Consider the following 9,818-nt stretch of genomic DNA (forward strand, 5'->3'; position numbering starts at 1 on the left):
GCAGCAGCTTTCGGGACAGCAGTTCAGCAGCGGGAATTACAATGACATCCGAGGACTGCTGGCCCGATGCTTGTGCCCAGTAACCAGTACATCGATGACCCCCCTCCCCCATCCTTCTCCTCCTGCCAGTGCTGCCCCCCAGCTCTCCTTACATCTTCCCCGTACCCTCTCCCCGCCACACGACTAGGCCTCACCTCAGCGCTAGTACCGAGACCGAAAGGAAAGACACCGGGGCTCAATCCAGGCCCTGACAAGAAACACGCCGACTATAGGAACGGTGAGCTACAGCGAGCCGGAGGGACAAACTTTCTGCAGCGTCCGGCGGCTATCTAGTAGCATTCATTGCTCAAGATTTACGGTGAGGCCTATTACAGGGAGAGGGTACGGGGCAGATGTAAGAAGAGCTGGGGGGCAGCACTGGAAGGAAGAGGAGTATGAGGGCATCGATCGATGTACTGCCTACTACACACAAGCACGGCCTCTATCATCGGGCCAGCATCGGCTTAGTCATGTGGCGGGGAGAGGGTACGGGGTAGATGTAAGGAGAGCTGGGGGGCAGCACTGGAAGGAGGAGGAGATGGAGGGGGGGTCATTGATGTACTGGCTACTGGGCACAAGCATCGGGCCAGCAGTCCTCGGATGTCATTGTAATTCCCGCTGCTGAACTGAACTGCTGTCCCGAAAGCTGGTGCTGAAATGCGCTGCTGCTGGCCCGATAACGGAATAGTACCTAAAAAAGTTATGGGGTTTAGAAGGAGGCGAGTCAAAAACGAAAATCAAAAAATGCCATCGGCGGGAAGGGGTTAACATTGCTTCCACTATCTCTCTGTCACTTCTGAACTGCCTGTTTTAGTGAATGCTTGTAATCCACATTAAATAAGAATTCTGGAGTATCTTTTCTTTATAGTTTGCATTGCTCTGTTCCTGTTGGAAATATATGACACAGATTGCATTTCATGAATTGCATAATTCCAGATGCAGTTGTGTCACCTCATGTGGCCAAGCAGTATTTTGTGCCAGTGATTTAGGTAAATTGGGAGCAATCTGTACAAATAGTTTAGTCACTTTTTTTTTTTTTTTTTTTACTAGAAGCAGGACCCCACTTTGCACAGGGACATTTCTGATATGACCCTGTCTTTTCAGTCTTAGCCTATTAGGTTCAGGTGTAGAGTGCCTGAACGGCATTCAGCGCATGAATCATCTTAGGCACTACAGGGGAATCTTCACACTGGACATGCTGTTTCTGCGGTAGCACTCAAGCATGGATCACGTGATGAGTTGCCTTGTGGATCAGTGCTCGGTGTGTCTTGGCCTCTGAAGGGGTTAAGTGTTCTGCAGTTCTGAGGGCTTACAGGTTGTGGGCGGTTCTTAGTCCTGCACTTTCTTATTTGAATCAGCTGTGCAGGCTGTCAGATGCTGGTGTTAAACTTCAGTTCCTGTGTTCCTGATATGGTCTGTCTACCTGAAGCTGCTATTCATGAGTCCTGGCCCATTCAGCTTCCTTTGCTGCCTATTTATCCTATCCAGATATTTGTTAAGTATTGAGCTCACTTATCCAAACATAGTGTTACGGGTGCAGTGAACCCTAGTGTTTATACTGCTTGGATGTTTGGACTTCTTGTAGGGTTTTTTGGTGTATGATACTAAGTTCTGTTTTTCCTATCCCTTTGCATAGTGTCAGTATTTCTGCGTTTCACATTTATTTTCTGCACTATACTTTGTGCTCCTCCTATTCACCGTTCTCATCTCGGTACCTATGTCATGACCCGGTCTCAGCAGTCTCGGCCTGTTAGGTTCAGGCGCAGAGTGTCCGGACGGCATTCAGCGTGTGAATCATCTGATACACGGCAGGGGAATGTTCACACCAGACATGCTGTTTCTGCTCTGGCACTCGGGCGTGGATCACGTGGTGAGTGGCCTGGTGGATCAGTGCCTGGTGTCTTGGCCTCTGAAGGGGTTAAGTTCTCTGCAGTGCTGAATACTTTACAGGCCATGGGCGAGGCCTTCTCTTTACTATATAAGGCTGTTGCACATGCTATCTGATGCCGGTCTTAAACTTCTGTTCTGTACCTGTGCTCCAGTAATGGTCTGTTGTCTGAAGCTGCTACCATCTGCATCCCGGCCCATCCAGTTTCTTGCTCCTGTTCACACAGGACTGGTTCGTTAAGTATTGAGCGCCTATCCAGACATAGTGTTCCGGGCGCAGCGAGCCCTAGGTATTTTTTCTGTTTGGAGGTTTGGAATTTTTTTGGTAGGGGTTTTTTATAGTGTGTGATACTCAGTTCTGTTTTTTCCTATCCCTTGCTTAGTTCAGTTATTCTGTGTTTCACGTTTATTTTCTCCCTATGCTTTGCGTTACTCATGTTCACCGTTAGTCCAAGTCTGGACATCCGTGGGGGGCTTGTTCTGTATCTGCCTCTCCTTCGTAAACGTGAAGCTTGACAGGGCTCTATTTCCCTTTGTAGGTTAGCTACTTCTCCGGCTGTGCTCGTGCCCATTCAGGCAAGTTAGTTGGGCGCACGGCTACTTCTAGTTGTGCGAAGCAGGGTGTAGGAGTATCCACACTAGAAGTCCAAACTGCTCATACTTATTATTGTTTTTTTATATATGTTTTTCCTTTACTAGACTGAGAAGTTATCAGTCAGGGGCCAGTCCGTGGTCAGGGATCCCCAGACCATAACAACCTAATGGCAGTCAGGCTGACGCTAGGTTCACATCTGTGTTCAGCTGTCCGTCCTGTGGTTTCCGTCTTCTGCATGTCAGAAGACAGAAACCACAGACCGGGTCCGGCCGTGAGCGGCGGTGAGCGTTTTATGCTCTCCGCCGCGAAAACGTTTTTTTTTAAATCCGGACACAGAGTACTGCATGTCCGACTCTGTGTCCGGATTATAACGCTCACGGCCGGACATCTTTCTCAGCCATTCAAATGAATGGGTGAGAGAGACTCCTGCAGGTTTCCGTCTCCTGCTCTGTTTTATGCAGGAAATGGAAACCTGAAGTACGGAGTGCCGGGCACAGATGTGAACGAGCCCTACCTCTGGCAAGCAAGATAACAAAAAAAGATAACAAAAAACTTAGCACATGACGGAAGAAAAAAATCTGTGGTTTTTATACACATAGTGTGATCCCAAATAGAGGTCCTATATCAAAGATAACGTGTCTATACCAAAAACAAATATAGAGAAACCAAAAAAAAAAGGTAAACAGACACTCAGAATAATGAGGTCATAAAAGACCAAGATTCATAATGAATAAAATATACAAACTTTAATATTACCACATTAAAAAATTATACAAAATATATGATGCAAGTGGCAACAGTAAATATACAAAAATGAGCACAGCAAAAATGTCCAATGGTGCCCTAAATAACAATAAAGTACAGGTAATAGAGAGATATACATTTCTAAGCCTATAGCACATAGACCAAATGGATCAGCTATCCAGTGAGACTCAAATACACAGTTGATACCAACGGGATTAGGTAGAGTTGTAGTGTAGTAAATTGTGTATGCAGACACAACAGGATTAGGTAGAGTTGTAGTGTAGTAAATTGTGTATGCAGACACAACAGAATTAGGTAGAGTTGTAGTATAGTAAATTGTGTATGCAGACACAACAGAATTAGGTAGAGTTGTAGTATAGTAAATTGTGTATGCAGACACAACAGGATTAGGTAGAGTTGTAGTATAGTAAATTGTGTATGCAGACACAACAGAATTAGGTAGAGTTGTAGTATAGTAAATTGTGTATGCAGACACAACAGGATTAGGTAGAGTTGTAGTATAGTAAATTGTGTATGCAGACACAACAGGATTAGGTAGAGTTGTAGTATAGTAAATTGTGTCTGCATACACAACAGGATTAGGTAGAGTTGTAGTATAGTAAATTGTGTATGCAGACACAACAGGATTAGGTAGAGTTGTAGTATAGTAAATTGTTTATGCAGACACAACAGGATTAGGTAGAGTTGTAGTATAGTAAATTGTGTATGCAGACACAACAGGATTAGGTAGAGTTGTAGTATAGTAAATTGTGTCTGCATACACGATTTACTATACTACAACTCTACCTAATCCCGTTGGTATCAACTGTGTATTTGAGTCTCACTGGATAGCTGACCCATTTGGTCTATGTGCTATAGGCTTACAAATGTACATCTCTCTATTATCTGTACTTTATTGTTATTTAGGGCACCATTGGCCATTTTTGCTGTGCTCATTTTTGTATATTTACTGTTGCCATTTGCATCATATATTTTTTAATGTGGTAATATTAAAGTTTGTATATTTTATTCATTATGAATCTTGGTCTTTTATGACTTCATTATTCTGATTGTCTGTTTACCTTTTTTTTTGGTACCTCTGGCGAGCACATAGTGGGCTGTGCGGCCCTCCAAAGAAACGCCACCCCACAACATTACTGACCCACTGCCAAACCAGTCATGCTGAAGGATGTTGCAGGTAGCAGATCGCTCTCCACAGCGTCTCTGTCCCGTACTCAGTGTGAACCTGCTTTCATCTGTGAAGTGCAGAGGGTGCCAGTGGTGAAGTTGCCAATCCTGGTGTTCTGTGGTAAATGCCAAGCGTCCTGTACGGTGTTAGGTTGTGATCACAACCCCCATCTGTGGCCGTCGGGCCCTCATACCATCCTCATGGAGTCGGTTTCTAACCGTTTGTGTAGACACATGCACATTTATGGCCTGCTGGAGGTCATTTTGCAGGGCTCTGGCAATGCTCCTTCTGTTTCTCCTTGCACAAAGGCGGAGGTAGCAGTCCTGCTGCTGGGTTGTTGCCATCCTACAGCCCCCTCCACGTCTCCTGGTGTACAGGCCTGTCTCCTGGTAGCGCCTCCAGCATGTCACGTTGCACCACAGACTGTCCAGGAGTTGGCAGATGCTTTAGTCCAGGTCTGAGAGGAGATCCCTCAGGAGAACATCCGCAACCTCATCGGGAACATGCCCAGGCCTTGTAGGGAGGTCATACAGGCACGTGGAGGCCACGCACACTACTGAGCCTCATTTTGACATGTTTTAAGGACATTACATCAAAGTTGGATCAGCCTGTAGTGTGTTTTTCCACTTTAATTTGGGGAAGAGGGGTGGGGGGACACGGGGACTCCAAATCCAGGCCTCCATTGGTTAATAAATTTGATTTCCATTGATGATTTTTGTGTGATTTTGTTGTCATCACATTCAATTTTGTACATTCAATGAGAATATTTCATTTATTCAGTTCTAGGATGTGTTATTTGAGTGTTCCCTTTATTTTTTTTGAGCAGTGTGTATATATACTGTATAATAGATTAGCAGGAGGACCCGGCTTCGCACAGGTATATTTCATTTTTTGTTTGTGTAGTGGCTCCATAAGAATTGCCCAGTTTAGCACTGGTGTTGTTTGTATGTCGTTTGTGTCCATAAGTGTCATGTGATCATGTGTATATCAGTTTGGATATCAGTGAAAAACCTGAAATTGGTTGTTATGGATACCTAGAGTAAAGCTGTGTGAATGTGACCTGGTGAAATAGTGTCATACACAGCGCCCTGCCCCTTTAAAGCTGACATACAGCAGTGAAGAAAAATGGATGGGTTCCTATGGAAACCTGGAGTTAAAGAGGACCTTTCATCAGATTGGGCACAGGCAGTTCTATATACTGCTGGAAAGCTGAATTCAGTGCACTGTCCCGATCTGTGCCCCGGGTAAAGCCCTATCGGTCCTGGTACCGTAGCGCTTTACAGTCAGAAGGGCGTTTCTGACAGTTATCCAGGGACTCCCTTTTGCCCAGCAGCGCCTATCGCGCTGCACAGTGTGAGCGGGGAGGAACGTCCCCTCCCTCTGCTCACAGTGCTCGTCCATAGACGAGTATTATCAGGAGGGGGCGTTCCTCCCCGCTCACACAGTACAGTGCGATAGGCGCTGCTGGGCAGAAGGGCGTCCCTGGCTGTCAGAAACGCCCTTCTGACTGTAAAGCGCTACAGTACCGGGACCGATAGCGCTTTACCTGGGGCACAGATTGGGAAAGCCGACAGTGCGCTGAATTCAGCACACTGTCAGCTTTCCAGTAGTATATAGAACTGCCTGTGCCCCGGACCATGAAAGGTCCTCTTTAAGCTCTGATGTGTAGTACTGTGTGCAGAGATGAGTACCTAATCCTCCGGCATGTGGTATTGTGTGCTGAGGCCTGTATCTAATCTTCCAGCATGTGGTACTGTCAGGGGCTCTTATCTAATCCTCCAGCGTGTGGTACTGTGTGCAGACTTGTGTATCTAATCCTCCGGAGTGTGGTACTGTGTGCAGAAGCGCGTATCTAATCCTCCGGCGTGTGAAACTGTGTGCAGATGTGTGTATCTAATCCTCCAGCATAAGGTAATGTGTGCAGGCGTGCATATCTAATCCTCCCATGTGTAGAACTGTGTGCAGATGCACATATCTAACCCTCTGGCATGTGGTACTGTGTGCAGAGGTGCGTATCTAATCCTCCGACTTGTGGAACTGTGTGCTGAGCCATGTATCTTATCCTCTGCTGCGTGTATCTCAGTTTGAATATTAGTGTTGGATTGTACATGTAAAGTGTCTATGTGTATTGCAGTTGAAAGACTTGCAGGTTTGTGTTGGCTAATGGGGGGTCATTGTTTTGGGAATACTGTATCTCCAGAACGGTACATCTGAGTCTCGCCTTAAACCTTCCCAGACACCTGAAGTATCTGTGTGCCAAGAAGATCGGTCCAGTCGTTTGGTCGCGCATAGAACAGACAGACAGAAACTCATTTTTATATATACTAGCAGGAGGGTCTGGCTTAGCACGGTATATTTCATTTTTGTTTGTGTAGTGGCCCCATAAGAATTGCCCAGTTTTGCACTGGTGTATTTTGTATGTTGTTTCTGTGTCCATAAGAGTCATGTGCATCTCAGTTGGATATCAGTGAAAAAACGTGATTGGTTGTTATGGATACCTGGAGTAAAGCTCTGATTTGTGGTACTGTATGTTGAGGCACTTATCTAATCCTCTGGTGTGTGGTACTGTGTGGTGAGGCGCATATCTAATCCTCTGGCGTATGGTGAGGCGCGTATCTGATCCTCCGGCGTCTGGTACTATGTGGTGAGACGTGTATCTAATCCTCTGGTGTGCGTTCCTGTGTGCTGAGGTGCATATATAATGCTCCGGTGTGTGGTAGTGTGTGCTGAGCCATGTATTTAATCCTCCGGGGTGTGGTGAGGCGGGTATATAATCTTCCAACTTGTGGTACTGTGTGTTGAGGCACGTATCTAATCCTTCAGCATGTGGTACTGTGGCGAGGCGTGTATCTAATCCTCTGGCGTGTGGTACTGTGTGGTGAGGTGCGTATCTAATCCTCTGGCGTGTGGTATTGTGTGGTCAGGCTCGTATCTAATCCTGCGGCATGTGGTACTGTGTGCTGATGCGTGTATCTAATCCTCCGGCATGTGGTACTGTGTTCTAACGTGCATATCTAAAACCTCCAGTGTGTGATACTGTGTGCTGAGGAGCGTATCTAATCCTACAGCGTGTGATGCTGTGTACTGCCGCGTGTATCTAATTCTCCGGCGTGTTGTACTGCGGGCTGACCCATGTATCTAATCCTCTGGCATGTGGAACTTGGTGCGTGTATCTCAGTTTGGATATCAGTGTTGGATTGTGCATGTGGAGTGAAGGTGTGTATTGCAGTTGAAATATGAGTGAAAGACTTGTGGGTTTGTATTGGAGAATGGGGTTATAGTTTTGGGAACACTGTATTTCCAGAACGGTGCGTCTGGGCGAGTTCAGGCCTCGTCTTAAACCTTCCCGGACACCTGAAGTATCTGTGTGCCAAATTTGGTGAAGATTGGACCAGTCGTTTGGTCGCTCATAAACAACAGACAGACAGAAACTCATTTTTATAATATAGAGAGAAGAGATGTGATGGGCCCAGTAGTCATCTAAACAGTTTGCAGTGCATGCAAGGTGTATTCTCCTAGAGTCCTAGACACTTCGCTAATAAGATACATTATAACTCACTTATGCTTTCAATTTTGGCTTGTTTCAGGTCCTAGGCCCCCCAACTGCATGACCACAAACTGGCGATTTAGTGATGCCAAATATGGTGGCAGAGTTCCTTTAAACTATATTGCAATTTTTTTGCCCTTGTTTTGGCTTCTTCATATTCATGACATACTGGTGGGTGGTACAATTCCCCTAGGGTCATGTGTCATACAGACTTCCATGGATCTATGAGTGATTAACAGTCTGCTTGTTCCAAGGTCTACACCGTTATACAGTGTATCTTTAGTTATATATACAGATAACAAGCAGCCTGTGCAAGGTCTGTATACAACAGCTCCACAGCTACTACACAAGCTGTTGTATACATTATGTGTAGAGCTGCAGACAGGTGGCAAGGTGGTACTGAGCATGCCCCTTACATCCATGAAATATCGCTTTAAGAATGAGATCTTAAAGGGGTATTCCCACAAATATAACCATTTTTAAATTTGTACATAATTAAAAGTTATACATATTAAAGTTGTGCATATTAAAATTTATTTAAAAAAAACAAACACCACACTTGTAAATGGTCCATCAAAAACTGTTTTTACCCATATTCACAAATGCTTGAATAGATTGAAGTCTATGATGAATCCAGAGGTGTAACGTGAAACTCCTGGGCCCTAGTGCAAAATCTGTAATAGAACCCCTAACTACCTTGTGACATTTAGAATAGTGGTATATTTTATCTGTGAGAGGGACCTTTGGGTCCAGGGTCAGTTAGCGATTACTATTAGAGATGAGCGAGTAGTGTTCGATTGAGTAGGTGTTCGATCGAATACTACGGTATTCGAAATACTCGTACTCGATTGAACACTACTAGCTGTTCAAAGTTTAATGTTCGATGCAGAACCAGCGTTGATTGGCAGAATGCTATACATTCTGCCAATCAACGCTGGTTCTTCTCTTACCTTTCTGAAGTCTTCTCCGCGCTGCATCCCCGCGTCTTCTTCCAGGTGGAATTCACTCTGCCTAGGCGTCCGGCCTAGGCAGAGCCGACTGCGCATGCGCGGGCATGCACGCGCATGCATGCGCAGTCGGCTCTGCTCAGTTGAACAGTGTGCGGCTGTTCGAATCGGATTTCGAACCTCGGACACTTTAGTGTTCGCTCATCTCTGATTACTACCACTCTACCTTGTATAGATCTAGCCCTAGAGGAATTCATATACATGGTTGGCCCGCAGAGGAAAATCAGCTATTAAAACACATAATTTCATCCATTTTTCATGGCTGATTTACATCACTGTAATATAAATTAACAACTGGGTCTTACCATTCCCATTATGAGTGATTTGTGTCCATGTTCACTGTGTCCATGCAAGCAGCACTTTCCTCTCCGCTAAACACACAGATCCAAATATAGTCTATGGGGTCCATGTGCTTTGAAAAGTTCACTGCTTTTTAATGCGTTCGGTATTTTGTTTAGGGGTTCCCCAAGCTGACTCAGCGAACAGAATACTGAACGCAGATGTGAACCAGGCCAGGGGATGTAGGGTTATAGGTTGGATTTGATGGACTGATGTCTTCATCCAACCTCATCTACTATGGAACTATGTAGCTAACATGCTGTATACAAGTTTGTCCATCACATGACTATGGATTGATGTATATCCACTGGACATAAATGAAGAATGACAGCAAGCTAATATCTAGAAAACCCTCAGGAATTGATATAGAAATTATATTGGAAAATTGTATAGCTTATCATTATACAAACTACATTTATTTGCTGATTATCAAACAACCCCTTTAATCCAAATCCAGAAGAGTATAGTTTT

Source organism: Leptodactylus fuscus, chromosome 1 (assembly GCF_031893055.1).
Source record: "Leptodactylus fuscus isolate aLepFus1 chromosome 1, aLepFus1.hap2, whole genome shotgun sequence".
NCBI classification, from domain to species: Eukaryota; Metazoa; Chordata; class Amphibia; order Anura; family Leptodactylidae; genus Leptodactylus; species Leptodactylus fuscus.